Source organism: Cebus imitator, unplaced genomic scaffold (assembly GCF_001604975.1).
Source record: "Cebus imitator isolate Cc_AM_T3 unplaced genomic scaffold, Cebus_imitator-1.0 Scaffold10, whole genome shotgun sequence".
NCBI classification, from domain to species: Eukaryota; Metazoa; Chordata; class Mammalia; order Primates; family Cebidae; genus Cebus; species Cebus imitator.
This window is the reverse complement of record NW_016107325.1, coordinates 3,306,364-3,322,788: the sequence shown is the minus strand read 5'-3', so window position 1 is coordinate 3,322,788 and position 16,425 is coordinate 3,306,364. Positions and strand designations below refer to the sequence as shown.

Genomic DNA, 16,425 nt, shown 5'->3' with positions numbered 1-16,425 from the left:
AACGATCAATCTGAATTTGGCACCAGTGAGCACATACACCCTCTACTTTTCCTTGAAATGAACTGTGTAAAGCTCTATAGATCCAGCCAGCTACGGGAGTAAAAACCTATCACAGCCAGGAACAAGGTTCTGCAAACGACTGATGGATAGCATCCCACAGCACTCCGGATCTTCCCAACACTTTTCAGAGATACTGGTGAAGGTCTATTTACACCTGGAGGTTACAGCTGACATACTGCTGCATGTCTGATAGCTGCAAGATTCAACTGCAGTGCAACTTAATCCCTAATGATGTCGCTTCCAGGCTGCCCTTATAAGACCTGCCATGAGACATCTTTTTATGTATTCAAAATTATTATATAATCACAGACCACGCTGTCCGTGGTCACCACTATTACATAGAAAGCACTGCTCAGGCAGCCTGGTTTTAGCACAGATTTTAGAAACACCAGGAAGAGAATAAACGAATCCTGCTGAATCCAAAATAAACACATGAAGGTAACAGGAACTCTCAAGAGCAAATTCCCCTCCTCAGCAGCTCACAAACACCTCACTAAACCTAAATGTCTGAGAAAGGCCCACATCTGCGCCCAAAGGATCACAAATATCATTGGCCTCGCCTTAGGAGTTACAGGTTACAACCTCAAAATCTTTGTGAAGGAGTTGGTTAAAATCTATTTCCTCATGTATGCATTTCATACCATTCTGCTAAAAATAATGAAAATCCGTGGCAAAATATTTGCAGTTTGCTGATAATCTACAAAGCCAGGTAGTTGGCCATGATTTACCCTCACCCTTGGTATTTGCTCTGTCAGCATTAGAAAAATACTGAATCCTCCTCACCACCTCCTCCTCCCTGTGTTCAAGCACCTAAATTCACAATCAGCTTGCTGACTTAAGACTCAGTGGGCAGCCTGGGTCCCCTTGGGCAGTTGAGCAGGAAGGAAGGGCATTCAGGAAGAAGATGAGAAGCGGCGCCCAGGCTGAGTTCATGTCCACCCTGTCCATACTGCCAACCCCTCAGGCCCCAGGTCCTGATCTGGGAAGAATCTTCTGCTGACAAGACTGTCTTCGGATCACACAGGCACACCCCACACCGAGCTCTCCCACTTCTCCTGATTCTCCATAACCTCCAGCCCCTTTCTGAGAACAAGCTGGTGTTACTTGGACTTTTCGCCACTTTCGTGACAGTGCAGACCCAGTCTGGACACTGGAGGATGGTCCTGTCCATCTGACTTCTCATTCCTTTGGTCTTGCTGCTCCTCTATCCCCAACCCTCCTCTTGTCACCCAGCATTTCTCCATCCCAGGTCCTCGCTCCATCAACAACCCCTCTCTTCCCCCACAGTCTCTGGAACCTTCTATCCGCTGTTCAATTCCCTAACAGTTACAAGCAAGGGCTTTGGAGTGTGGGGATCTGGTTGAGCCCAGCCTCTACCATTTCTGGATGAATGACCTTGGGCAAGTTGCCTAATCCCTTTAAACCTGAGATTCCTCATCTGTACAGCAGAGCTTACCCCATCTCTGAAAGTGAGGATTAAATGAAAATACACGTAAAGCACTTAGCAAAATCCCCAGCAGACATTCAAATATTTAACAAGTACCCACTTTGCACAAGGAAAGAGTTTCATAAATGGTAGTGATTATCACTCCCTCCCTCCACCACCTTTTTATTTTTCATTGTGGTAAAACAGACATAAAATTTACCATTTTAACCATTTCTAAGTATACAGTTTAGTAGCACTGAGCACATTCTTCTGCAACCATCAGCACTATCCATGAAAGTTTTTCATCTTCCCCAACTGAAACTCTGTACCCATTAAACACTAACTCTCCATCTCCGCTTTTTTTTTTTTTTGAGACAGAGTCTCACTCTGTCACTCAGGCATGGTATCAGCTTATTGCAACCTCTGCCTCCCAGGTTCAAGTGATTCTCCCACCTCAGCCTCCAGAGTAGTTGGGACTACAGGTACGTGCCACCACACCAGGCTAATTTTTTTGTATTTTTAGTAGAAACAGGGTTTCACTACATTGTCCAGGCTGATCTCAAACTCCTGACCTTGTGATCCACCTGCCTCGGCCTCCCTAAGTGCTGGGACTACAGGCGTGAGCCACCATGCCCAGCCCATCTCTGCTTTTGACAGGGCTTCTCTCCTCTGGAGGCACTGGCTCACCAGTGGCTCTGGGCAGGTGGAAAGAGTGGACATTCTCTCTTCTAACCTCATGTAAAGATTCATCCCTCTTTGAGTCATAGTCACAGTCATACCATGCTCTACCCCAGTCCTCAGCCATCACCTACCTATTTTTGATAATTTCACAAGCACCAGGAAAATGGGACAATGGGCCTTAGCTCACAATTATCTCTTCCGCTCTTCCTCCCAAGAGATGTTCCTGCCCAGTAGTCAGCTCCTAAAGGAACAAGAGCAAAGGGGACAACCTGGGTTAGAAGTTCCACTCCATCATTTATTAACTGCATGACCTTGAGCAATTACTTGACCTCTCTGGGCCTCTGGTACCTCACGGGTAAATGGCGATAAATAATAGTACCTATTTGTGGTGCTGTGTTGCATGAAAAGTCCAAAGCACTTAGGCCAGTGCCCAGCACAGAGTCAGTGACAGCAGATGTTCTCGTTATGCCTGCACTTGAGCTCTCATCCCTGGCTCTTGACACTGGCCAGCCATTCCCAGGGTCACACCTCACAGTCAGAAGCCGTATTTCCATGATCTTGCTTCATGACTACAGCCTCCTATCCTTGCGGCTCACACACCTCCTCCTTCCCGAGGTCCTTGCTCTCGGATGGTCCTTGAATATGTCCCCTGAATATGTCCCCTTCTTTGTTCCCACAGTGTGGACCCCACCAACAATCATCCCCTTGCCAGCACCTTCAATTCTCCACAACCCTCTTCTTTAGCCACACCCAAGGGAACCAATAACAGAACTCAGCTTGTCCTCACCTACACCCTGGGGCCCAAAGACCACAGAAATTGCATCACTGTGCAGAAAGATGCCACAGCACTTAAATTCTCTAACCCAAAAGACCTTTGATATTTTAAAAGGCCCTCCTACTACTCCCTGCAACTCCTGTTTCAAACTTTAATCATTCTCCTCCATCCTATTTCTAGCAAATGCCCTTTCTTCCCACTTTACTCAGAAAACAGAAGCCAGCAGGCTTGATGTGCTAACACCCCAGCTTCCCACCCTGGTGCCTCGCCTACCCACTCACCCACATGCACCTCCCCCGGCTTTTTTTCTTCACTCCTGTTCCAAACCAATCTTCTTCACAGCTCCCTGCCCCACCCCACACTCCATCCACTTACCCATACACACCACCCGGTTCACCTTCCAAGCCTCAGCTAGGGTGGTCCCCCTGCCCCGACCCAACTCCCACCTTACCTGTCTACTCCCTTGAGGCACAGCTCAAGAATCACCTCCTGCTGGGCATGGAGGCCCATGCCTATAATCCCAGCTATTTGGGAGGCTGAGGTGGGAGGACCGCTTGAGCCCAGGAGTTAGAAACCAGCCTGGGCAACATAGTGAGATTCCATCTCAAAAAGGAAAAATTACCTCCTCCTTGAAGCCCATGCCCCAGCTTCTCTAATCCTCTATTCACATCTATGTAAACTTTACTTTGCTATTTTTTCGGATTGTCTCTCTCCCTGAGAACACAGGCTACATCACTCATTGCTAATTGAAGTGCCAATAAGTGTTGAATATATAAAAGGATGAGTATAGTGGGCCCACTTTCTGTTCTGAAATGTTTCACCAATTAAGACTCATCATCAGCCACTTACAAACGATGTCGTACATTTTCTCCCTCTGATCTAGACTGAGAAGCATCCCCTCCCCTTTCCCTTCCAGAACAAATATCCCTTTGATGAAAGGAAAAACCAGAAACAAAACCACTACTTCCTCCTCAACAAAAACAGAAAGCCCAAAATAGCAAGACAGTTTATGAAAAATACCCAGCTGACACTGGCTTAGGTAGGGATAAATGCAGTTGTCCCAGCTTAAGAGGAGAAAGGGAAGTTTACGTTGGATGGTGATTTGGGGGAGGCAATAATATTCATGTGCTAACCAAGAAAGTTGACCAAAATAATAAACCTGAGGTCTATTTATAAAGCAAGGGAGGAGAAGGAAACGAGTAATTCCATGGAAATTTCCTTCCTTTGTCTAGTTTTGCTTCTGATATGGCTACCACACTAATTTCTCAATACCAATTTAGGACAATTTAATTTATAGGAAGTCATTTTGAAGGGCCCCAGGGAGGTGCAGATGGCACCTCGGGGGCCCATCTGTTTAAGGATGAAAGCTTAGTGCACACCATTACATCACTCTGACCTCCTCAGAAACTTCCTATCTGACAAAACCTAGATGTTTGCTCTGTCAACAAGATATTTGTGCTTGTCCCCAGCCTCAGGCTTTGGTTCCTGATTAGTTTTAAAATCATTATGCACCCCAACTGAATAGGGCTACTGTTAGCAGCTGTAATGTCTTCTTCTGGGCAAATCCCCAAGTCTGTGGCCTTCAGGGAGTGATTTCTGTCCTTTCTGCATAATTGCACACTCTCCTGATTGATGAGCTGATCAGTGTTCCTAGCCCTTCCTGAGCTAAAGCCTCTCTCCTCCCGCTCTATTTGTTTTCCCAGGGGTCAGAGGGGAGGGGAGAATCCATGGTGAAGCAGGCCTTTGGCTCTCCCAAATAAATGCTTGGGCACTCTACATTACTACAACTTTAGCAGCTCAGTTCTGTCCCAGAGCAAACTCACCATCCCTTCTTGCCATCCTTAAAGCTGCCCTTGTGCCAGGAAACAGCTGCTGTTTTCTGGATCTTCACAGACCCCATGATGCTCCAGCACCCATAAGTATAGATTCACATCAGTCAGGTGGGTCACCTGATCACACACATCTGTGCTCACCTTGGAGCCTGCCTACATCACCTACATCCTCCCCCATTTCCCACACTCCTCGAGGCTCCGCAGGGCACAGTCACATTGCATCAACTGTGCTGTGGCTGGTAGGTGCTGCACAACAACCTTGGCAGAGAATGTAGAAATTATATTTTAAACAAGTATTTTGGGGGGAGTGGGGGCCGGGTGATCGCATGTACCAACGTTTGCAACTTACTTTGAAATACGATTTGAAATAAGATAGTGTGATGGGTAGATATGTAATAAAGCCCAGACTGCACGATATTAATTATATAATCTAGATGGGGGTATGTGGGTATTCAGTGTACATTTCTTTCAACTTTTTTTTTTGAGACAGGGTTTCACTCTGTCCCCCAGGCTGGAGTGCAGTGGCACAATCATGACTCACTGGAACCTCAATCAGCCCACCTCAGCCTCCCAAGTAGCTGGAATTACAGGTGCATACCACCACACCGAGCTAAGTCTTAAATTTTATTTTTTGTAGAGATGGGGTCTAGATATGTTTCCCAGGTTGATCTCAAACTCCAGGCCTCAAGCAGTGCAACTTTTCTTCTTGTTTGGACATGGTTTACCGCTGGTTGTGTTAAACTTTGATTACTTGGTCCAAGTAGGGTCTGTCAGGTTTTTCCACTGTAAATTTGCCTTTTCCCCACCTTTCCATACTCTGTCTCTTAGAAGTGAGTCACTAAATTCAGTCCACACTCAAGGGGTTGGGAGGATTAAGGTCTAGCTAGTGAAGGGGGAGGTATCTGCAAACATTACTCAAAATTCTTCTATAAGGAAGATGTCTCTTCTCCCAGTATACAGTTACATGCAGGTATAATTGTTGTATACCTTGGACTATAATGCAGCACACCACATTATTTATTTTGTTGCTCAAATTAATCCAGCTTTGGCTATTAGGAGCTCTTTGAGGTTGGCTGGTATGTCCTTCAAACATGCCCACATCCTTTGTTTCATGATTACTTCCTTATTTTCTGACAATGCAAGATGCCCAGACCTACAATTATCCATTTCTTCAAGAAGTTCTGGCTACTGTGACTGGAGAATGGAATTTAGAAACCAAGATCTGGGTGTACTTTTTGCTACTGTGGTGTTATCGCTTCTAAGCTGTTTCAATGAACAGATCCAGGAAATACCTGTGTGTCCTAATCCATTCTGCATCTATACTAAGCTAAACCTAAGTTCACATTGAGGTTTCTGACTTTAATACGGTCCCACCAAGTTCATTTTAGCCTTCTTTCCTTACATACCTTTGACTTTACCTTTGGCTTTCCTCTCCAGCTGTGGGAAACGTGGCTCTCTCCATCCACCACCCCTTCACTATTTGTTCAACCGTTGAACATATGTAAAGCAGTGTTGGAACTGTCAAACTGTGCAACATGAGAAACTTTACCCACTAAAGTACAGCGTTTATGCACAGTTCTTTTTGTAGTTTTTGTAGTTTACAGTCAAAACACCATTTTCCAAAGCTACCCAGGTCCACGCCTTTCTGTCCTCACTCTCTTCAGTGGCCATGTCATGCAAATGGAAAGCAGGTAGGTTTTTTGGCCACCGTCTGTCTGCATCTCACTGCCCCATCCCCACCACCCCACACATGCAGAGGTATAAACAGCTGCTGGTTGATGTTTTATAAATTTGCATAAAGTTATTTCATGCCAACTTTATTTAAATAATTAAAATCTGTTTACTTAAGTAGCTGACATCCCTTCATATTGGTATGCATTTGTTTTATCCTTAGTACTACAATACTTATGTGTAAGCATACCCCCGACACCTAGCTCAGTTCTGGACCACGGTGTAAATTACTCAGACACTAATCAGATGAACATATTCTACAAATTTATTGAAAGAAACTACTATGTTTAGTTAATTTAACACAGTTAATTGCTGGAAGTCATTCAGTAAAACTAGAACAATGTTCATTGCAGTGTTACTTAAAATTCAGTAATAAGTAAATAGTTGAAAAAAGTATGTTACACCTATAGGCTGGAAAATGAATTACACACAATCACTGGAAATCATTTCTAAAAGAAGGCATACTGATATAATACACACTGTGTGTACAAAAATATCAAGTTATACAACAAAAGGTATGGTATTTATTTAACTTATGTCTGTGAAAAGAAAAACACTTAAGGGAGGCATATACCAAGACTTGTTTTGTTTTAAAACCGGGTGTCACTGTTGCCCAGACTGGACTGCAGTGGTGAGATCATGGCTCACTACAGCCTCAACCTCCTGGGCTCAAGTGATCCTCCCACCTCAGCCTTATGAGTAGCTGGGACCACAGGCACAGGCCATCACACAAAATTTGAAAATACAAAAATTATCAAATAATTTTTATATTTTTTGCAGAGTTGAGGGTGTCTCACTATGTTGCCCAGGCTGGTCTCGAACTCCTGGGCTCAGTCCTCCCACCTTGGCCTACCGAAGTGCTGGGATTTTAGGTGTGAGTCACCACACCCAGCCACCAAGTTATTTTTAAATTACTTTTTCCGTCTCTTTGTATTTTTTTTTTTTTTTTTGAGATGGAGTTTCGCTCTTGTTACCCAGGCTGGAGTGCAATGGCGCGATCTTGGCTCACCGCAACCTCCGCCTCCTGGGTTCAGGCAATTCTCCTGCCTCAGCCTTCCCAGCAGCCGGGACTGAAGGCACGCGCCACCATGCCCACCTAATTTTTTGTATTTTTAGTAGAGACGGGGTTTTACCATGTTGACCAGGATGGTCTCGATCTCTTGACCTCGTGATCCACCCGCCTCGGCCTCCCAAAGTGCTGGGATTACAGGCGTGAGCCACCGCGCCCGGCCTTCCGTCCCTTTTTAAAAGTAATGGACAGAAGACTGCCCTGTGGAAATCTTTCAAGAGAATTCTTCCAAAACAAAGAAGAAACAGAGTCAGTTGCTGTGAACCAGGCAGAGTGCACCCAGGGCTGAGCCAGGCCAGAGATGCACAGGGCGCAGCAGGCTGACTGGTGGATGCCCTGGGGTCAGCTGTAATCTGAGATGAGCATCAAAAAGGTCAAGGCAGTGGGTGTCGGTGCTAATACGTTTAATACAGACATAAGAGTGGAATTGAGAGCTGTCTAGAGAAGCATGCAGAGAAACGTAGGGTTTAAAGAGCAGGAAAGATTTAAATGGAAGCAGGGAAGAGGAAGGGAGGCAAAATGAATGGAGACAGGTATAAGACCGCCCCCTGCCTGGAAGGTTTCTCATTCCATTCGGTAAAAACCCAAGGGAGATCATAAGCAAGGACAGCCACCCGGAGCCTCAGTTTGAAGTTTCCAAGAGTCCCGCCCTTGGGCAATGTGCTATGGGGAGGGGAAGGATTGCCTAATGGCATCTGGTTAGTCTCTAGCACCAGATAACACTCAAGTGGCTGATAACAGGAGCCTAGCTCAGGGTTTTCAAAGATTAACGTTTTCACATTGAATTTACACTCCACTCTCATAAAAAGTGGTTTTACCAGAGAATAACACAAACACATGGTAACCATCCATTACACTGAAAGTTCAATGGCAATAAAATAACCAACTCTCAGTTTGTAGCAATTTTCAATACATAACACTGAGCCCACTAGCCAGCCACCTTCAAGACTAGATCACACATACATAATTACAAAAGAAAGCTACAGGACAACCTTATGCAAACACAGGGAATCCCCATCTCACTGTCACAGCTGGGGGAAAATTAGTATTTGCTGAACACCTAATTAGACAAGGAATAGGTATCTGGCACCCATTAACTCCTTTAATCCTTACAACAAACAAGGCAAAGATCAGCCTCATAAATGACTAGCTTGGAAATGGCAAAAATTTAAATTCACACTCAGCTTTGTCCAGCTCCAAGCCTTCCATCTTTCCACTTTGGAGTGATGCTTCAACAAACTCAAAACAGATTTAAATACATCTTTAATATCACCGGTTTGAAAAGAAGAAATCAGATCCGTTCTTTCTCCAAACAGTAGTTATTTTGTGAGATAATTCGAACATGAAGACAAGATTGCAACTTTAAAATCTAAAGCATATTCTCAAATCCCAAGGCAGTAAAGTTAACCATTTGTGATTTGGCAAAATAATATTAGAATACCCACAAATAAATCAACTTGATTACAAAGTTTTAAAAAGCTACAAATCAAAAATACTCTTTGCAACATTAAGATTTCAAATTGAGACATAAACATCTAGATTTGATTCTTTTCATTCTCAATGAAGATTAATCTACTTTGCACTCTTAAAATATATCACTTTAGGCAGGTGTGGTGGCTCACATCTGTAATCCCAGCACTTGAGGAAGCCAAGGGAGGAGGATGGCTCCAACCTAGCTCTAGACCAACTGGGGCAACAGATACCTCGTATCTACAAAAAACAAATAAAAGATTAGTAGGGTGTGGTGGCACTCGCCTGTAGTCCTAGCAGGAGACTGAGGCAGGAAGATTGCTTGAGCCCAGGAGTTGGAAGCTGCAGTGAGCTATGCACCATGCACTACAGTCTGGGCAAAAGTGTGAGACCTTGTCTCCAAAAAATAAAAAGAAAAATAGTAAAAGAAAATATATCACCCTATTCCTACCTATATCTCTTCTCCTCTGCTCCTACGTACCACCTCTCATCCCCAAAAGAGATTCCTTGCTTCTATATGATTCAGAAACCACGGAATAAAAAAGATTAGGATCCATTGATAGTTATAATCTCCGTTATCCTGAGATAGAAATCCCCCCCACCGAAAGTGAGAATTAGATATGTATAGTGTACTACAGATACTTAGTCCAAACCATGAGAAAGGTTTTTCATAGTAAAATGATTTAAATTTTTTAGTACTCTTTAAATGACCAGAGTAATAGTGTCAAATATACATTATAGGTATTTGCCAAACCTCAGAACATACATTCATACAGAAGGCATTAAAATGCTATTTGTTATGGAATAAAAACAATTCAGGACAAAAGGTAATATCTTCTCTTCAGACAAACCAGAAGATGATTTTAGACATTAACTTTTTAAAAATTTAACAAGAAAATTTAAGAGTTGAAAGTTCAAGGGGGAGAAAGCTGATGTCCATGTTTTATGTCTTAAGCACAGAGATTTCCCACTCTCACTGCTTCACTTGACTAGCCTTAAAAAAATAAGGGCGGGCACGGTGGTTCATGCCAGATTGCTTGAGTGCAGGAGTTCGAAACCAGCCTGGGCAACATGGCAAAACCCTGTCTATACAAAAAATACAAAAATTAGCTAAGGTGGGAGGATTGCTTGAGCCTACGAGGTCAAGGCTGCAGTAAGCTGTGGATCGTGCCATCGCACTCCTGCCTGACAGAGATCCTGCCTCTAAAAAAAACAAAAACAACAACAACAAAAAAAAAAAACCAAAATTAAAAAACACTGGCAAGTGCTTTGCTGGGGTTAGGGGAACTGAACTGAAGTCTGAGTTCACCCACTTCCACAAAGCTGCTGTGTGACTTTGGGAAGACTGTTCAGTCTGACTCCTTTCCTTGGCTGAAAACTGCTCATATTTACCTCTACCTTGAAATGCCGTTAAAGCCCAGAAGGTACATCTACTTCTTTAGATATACTTGCTAAGTATTTTCTCTCTGCCCTCATTCTAATGACAAAGAGGCCATTCCAGCCCCAAGAGTCTAGGAAGAGATGAGCATGAAGGCAAGAAATTAACATGGCTGTGATGGAGAATACACAAGCAAAGGTGCAAGTGAACCACAGTGAAGTGATCACAAGGTTCCACAAAACAACAGCTATTTAAAAAGCGATGGAGGACAGCGACACAACACCTGGGGGAATGCATGAAATCTATTAAACAGAAAAGCCTACAAGTACATGTACACCTTAGTTACAGCTATATATTTTTAAGGCATAGGCAAGGAACAGAAGGGAAAGAAGAGAATAAATTCATGACTGCTGCATTTAAACACATTTTTTTTTTTTTTTTTTGAGACGGAGTTTCGCTCTTGTTACCCAGGCTGGTGTGCAATGGCGCAATCTCGGCTCACCGCAACCTCCGCCTCCTGGGTTCAGGCAATTCTCCTGCCTCAGCCTCCTGAGTAGCTGGGATTACAGGTACGCGCCACCATAATTTTTGTATTTTTTCTAGAGATGAGGTCTCACTGTGTTGCCAAGGTTGGTCTCAAACTCCTGTGCTCCAGCGATCCGCCTGTCTCAGCCTCCCAAAGTGCTGGGATGACAGTCATGCGCCACCACGTCCGGCCTAAACACATATTACTCTCTTCTCTCGCTTTCCAAACTTTACATAACACCATTTAACATTTATAATTCTTAAAATATTTCAATTGACGTGAGAGCACAGATGGAGGAGCGATTAATTTTGACTGAAATAATGTATGTAAAAGGTGAAAACTCTAAAATCCCCCATGAATGGTGTTATTGTCAGAGCATGAAATAATCTTGCATTATGTATAATACTATGGCATTGCAGTATCACAGGTTATTTTTATGTTCTGACAGTTGGTTTACAGCTCACCTGAAAATATATAGTGCTAGTCACTTCTTTACAATATTTTCTTTTTTTTTTTGAAAGAAATGCTTGCACGCTTGTAATCCCAGCACTTTGGGAGGCTGAGGCAGGCAGATCACTTGAGGTCAGGAGTTCCACACCAGTCTGGCCAACACGGTGAAACCCCATCTCTACTAAAAAATACAAAAATCAGCCAAGCATGGTGGCACACACCTGTAGTCTCAGCTACTCGGGGTGCACTGAGCCAGGAGAATTGCGTCACTGCACTCCAGCTTGGACAACAGAATGAGACTCTGTCTTTTTCAAAAAGAAAGAAAGAAAGAAAAACGAAGTGCATGAATATGAAAAAATAGTGAAACAGTACAAAAGCGTCCACAATGAAAAGCAAGACTTTCATCTATCCTAGAGTCCATATCCCTCCCAAAGGCAATCATTATTAGTAGTTTCTTATACATACTTTTTTTGTTTTTTTTTTTAAGAGACAGTGTCTTGTCCTGTCGCCCAGGCTGGAGTACAGTGGAGCGATCTCGGCTCAACTGCAACCTCTGCCTCCCTGGTTCAAGCAATTCTCCTGCCTCAGCCTCCCAAGTAGCTGAGACTACAGGTGCACGCCGCCACACCCAGCTAATTTCTTTTGTATTTTAGTAGAGACAGGGTTTCACCATGTTGCCCAATTTGGTCTTGAATTCCTGAGCTCAGGCAATCTGCCTGCCTCAGCCTCCCAAAGTGCTAGGATTACAGGCGTGAGCCACAGCACCCAGCCTCTTAGATATATTTCTTCTTTTTTTATTTTTTTTTTTTGAGACGGAGTTTCGCTCTTGTTACCCAGGCTGGAGTGCAATGGCGCGATCTCGGCTCACCGCAACCTCTGCCTCCTGGGTTCAGGCAATTCTCCTGCCCCAGCCTCCTTAGCAGCTGGGATTACAGGCACGTGCCACCATGCCCAGCTAATTTTTTGTATTTTTAGTAGAGACGGGGTTTCACCATGTTGACCAGGATGGTCTCGATCTCTTGACCTCGTGATCCACCTGCCTCGGCCTCCCACAGTGCTGGGATTACAGGCTTGAGCCACTGCACCCGGCCGCTCTTATATATATTTCTAAAGATACTCCATGCATATATATTTTTCGTTTAATAATATTATTGGAAAATTTTCCTTAAGAGCACACATTCTTTTAACATCTGCATATCACCCTATCGTATGGATGCACCAATTACTTAATCAGCCTGTGCACTGTAAAAATGCATGAGTATGCTATTAACACTATGTATATATTATTTTCCCTCATATTTTGATTTTCTTTCCTAGCAAATTCTACATCTTCCTATCAAAACAGGAAATGTACATGTATTATTAATCAGTAACAGTTTATTTTAATCCCTAAACTACCTCTGATCTCCAGCCCTGATATTTTTCTTTTTTTTTTTTTTTTGAGACAGGATCTGGCTCTGTCACCCAGGTTGGAGTGCAGTGCTGCAATCTCGGCTCACCTCAACCGCCACCCCCTGAGCTCAAGCAATCCTCCCATCTCAGCCTCCTCACTAGCTGGGACTAGAGACACCCATCACCACACCCTTCTAATTTTTTAATTTTTTGTAGAGACAAGGGTTTGCCATGTTGCCCAGGCTGTTCCAAAACTCCTGAGCTCAAGCAATCCACCCACCCTGGCCTCCCAAAGTGCTGGGATTACAGGTGTGAGCCATAGCACCCAGCCCATAACCCTAATTTCCTAAGCAAGATACCCAAGGCCCACCAGCAAGTTCACACTCACCAGGCTCTCTTGGCTTATTTCCTAGGAATTCCTGCTTCACACTGCTGCATCCAGCCAACCCCTGATTGCATATAGTCCTCCTAAATACTCCATCCATTGCTCATGCTGTTGCTTTGGCTATACCCATCCCACCTTGCTTGCTTAAGTGAATTCTTACTCAATCTTCCAAGACAGAGCTTAGGCATAACCTCCGCAGCAAGGCTCTCCCAGCCCTCCAGGCAGAGGAAATGCCCTGGTGCTCTGCTCCAGCCTCAACCTGGGTCTTGGCACTTAATCTCCTTGGGATGAATTCGTGTGTCAGCCTCACCCACTCACTAGAATTTAACTTCCTCCAGGATAGAAACCACATCTTATTCATCCTTGTAACTGCCTAGAGTTTGATATAATTTATCTCCCGTTGAATCGAACTAGAAGGGAACTTCTGAACATCTATTATGTGCTAGGAGCTACTCTAAAAGTACTGTACAAACATTATTTTTCAGCTTGTAAAATGATCCCCATTTTACAGACGAAGAAACTGAGGCCCTGAAGAAATTTGTCCAAGGGCATTAGAGAAGCACTGGAATTTGAAACCAAGTCTACTTTACTCCAGAATCACTGATCTTTCCATTATGCTGTACCAATGCATGTTTTGATGCTGAAAACTAAGTCAAATATGCAGTCCTAAAGGACTTGAAATCTTCATAATTATTATGGATAACCTAAGGGCATGACAGTCTCCCAAAAAGTCAGTCAAAAGCAATCTAAAATGTAGAACTAAAATGGCCGGAAACAAAAAAAAAAATTATTTTTTGAGACTGAGTTTTGCTCCGTTGCCCAAGCTGGAGTGAAGTGGCACAATCATAGCTTACTGCAGCCTTGATTTCACAGGCTCAAGCAATTCTCCTGCCTCAGCCTTCCAAGTGGCTGGGACTATAGGCATGAGCCACTACATTCAGCTGATTTTTTTTTTTTTTAACTTTTAGTAGAGATGAGATCTCACTACGTTACCCAGGCTGCTCTCAAAAATCCTGAGTTCAAGCGATCCTCCCACCTCAGCCTTCCTCAGTGCTGGGACTACAAGCGTGAGCCACCGTGCCTGGCCCGAATTGCTAAACTTAAATGCCTCTTCCCAAATCATAGTGGAGGCAGGTGAGATCCCAAAGGACTAAAATTATAGGCATGAGCCACCTTGCCCAGGGCCCCCCAAAAAAGTATTATAAACAAATAAATTCTGCCAACAGTATCCACAAATCTGCATTTAGCACCCTCAAGGGGTGTCCCTGAGGGGCCATTCAAAATGAACTGCACATGCAGTTTCAGCAGGTGCAATAGTGAGGCTTCTTCCCCCACATTGTGCCCTCCCTGCGAACACTGTCAGTTACGGTCCACATTTCTCTCCCCACCCCACAACTCCGCAGTCCCCATACCATCCACTAAAATTGACCTTTGGACCAGGACCCCTAAAAGATCTACAGAATGACCAACTTTGGTCAGACATAGTCACCCCAGGAAATACCTATTAGGAAGCCTATAGAGGAGATGGGCAAGGAGTGGGTGAGGAGGGCAGCTCCGTAGGAGGCGGCATGGGTCCAGCCAGCCTGCCATGAGACCTGGGGGGAGGTACAGAACCTCACCTGCAAAAAGCCCATGAGGTAGGAAGAAAGAATGCCTACTTCCTAAGGCCTTCAAGAGGGCTGAATTAGACTAGCACTTAGCACAGAGTCTGGCATACAGTGAGGGCTCAACTGGCTCCTGTTAAGTGACTGAACAACCGGTGAGCAAGCCGACTTCCTCCTGTGTCCTTCCCAACAGGATGGGGACTAAGGAAAAGAAGCTGGGAGCTGGGAAGCCCTGTCATTGCAACAGGAAGTAGTAAGCACATTTGGCAAAGGTGGAGAGGGAAACAAAGGAAGGTGCTCCTCCCTCCCACACATTGGAAACATGAACTAATCAGCAGCAAGCAGTTAATGAACCCAAACCTTGCTCACCGGGAGAGACAAGCAAAAATTATCCCAAGGGTAACAAAACACCAACAAAAAGGGCACACAAGCTGAAAACAAAAATGAAAACACCTTTTTTCTTTCTTTCTTTTGAGATAAAGAGTCTCGCTCCGTTGCCCAGGCTGGAGTACAGTGGCCCAATCTCAGCTCACTGCAACCTCTACCTCCCAGGTTCAAGCGATTCTTCCCTGCCTCAGCCTCCTGAGTAGCTGGGATTACAGGCCCTCACCACCACGCCTGGCTAATTTTTGTATTTTTTAGTAGAGATGGGGTTTTGCCATCTTAGCCAGGCTGGTCTTGAACTCCTAACCTCAGGTGATCCACTCACTTCAGCTTCCCAAAGTTCTGGGATTACACTCATGAGCCACCATGCCCAGACACTTTTTCTTGATAACTATCAGCCACAATCACATAAAAATGCCCCCCAACTCTGGAGGAAAAGTAGAGTAAGGTAGGTAATGTAAAGCAATGCACACAGTCAACCCTAAATACACTTTCTAGCAGAATAAGTAGACACTTAATGTGCGCTGAGTGAACCGGGCAGGTGTCCAGCCTTCACCTACCCACCCAAGATTCACAGAGTGGCACTAGCGCAAGTCCAGGTGTTCTGACTTTATCCACTCCATTCCCAAAACTACCTTCTCAAATACCCACAATCCAAATTCACAGGAAACAGCTCAGGGAGGCTGTGTCACTGTCCAGGGTCACAGTGGGGCAAAGGGACTAAACGGGGACCTTAAACCAGTCTGTCTGGCTTCAAAGCTTCTACTCCCCCAAAAAAAGACACACATGACAGAGGGGAAGGGGAACCTAGGCTGGTCAGGACTAATTATAGGCAAATGGTCTAATGAATGAGTGATCAGGTTTAAAACCCAGATTTCAAGAAATTGAGTACTTTTCAGTGGCTTTTTTTTTTTTTTTTTTTTTTTGAGACAGAGTCTCGCTCTGTTGCCTGGAGTACAGCAGTGTGATCACAGCTCACTGTAGCCTTGACCTCCTGAGCTCAAGCAATCCTTCTATCCCTGGGCTCCAGCAATCCTCCTACCACAGCCTCCTGAGAAGCTGGAACTACAGGTGTGTGCCTCCACAGCAGGCTAATTTTTGTATTATCTGTATAGAGACGGGGTTTCACCATGTTGCCTAGGCTGGTCTTGAACTCCTAAACTCAAGCGATCCACCCACCTTGGCCTTCCAAACTGCTGGGATTACAGGCATAAGCCACTGTGCCCAGGCGTCGGTGACCTTTTTCTTTTTTGGAAACGGAG

General features: G+C 44.4%; 1 protein-coding gene across 9 annotated transcripts in view; it reads right to left on the bottom strand.

Moving 5' to 3' along the window:
* The window catches only part of TANC1 (tetratricopeptide repeat, ankyrin repeat and coiled-coil containing 1), a 262,375-nt gene that overhangs the window by 227,540 nt on the left and 18,410 nt on the right, over positions 1-16,425 (bottom strand). For all 9 annotated transcript variants that reach the window (XM_037745373.1, XM_017547471.2, XM_037745386.1 and 6 more), the window contains exon 2: positions 2,299-2,408. The gene's annotated coding sequence lies outside the window, so the exon portion shown is untranslated. The remainder of the gene's footprint in view (positions 1-2,298; positions 2,409-16,425) is intronic.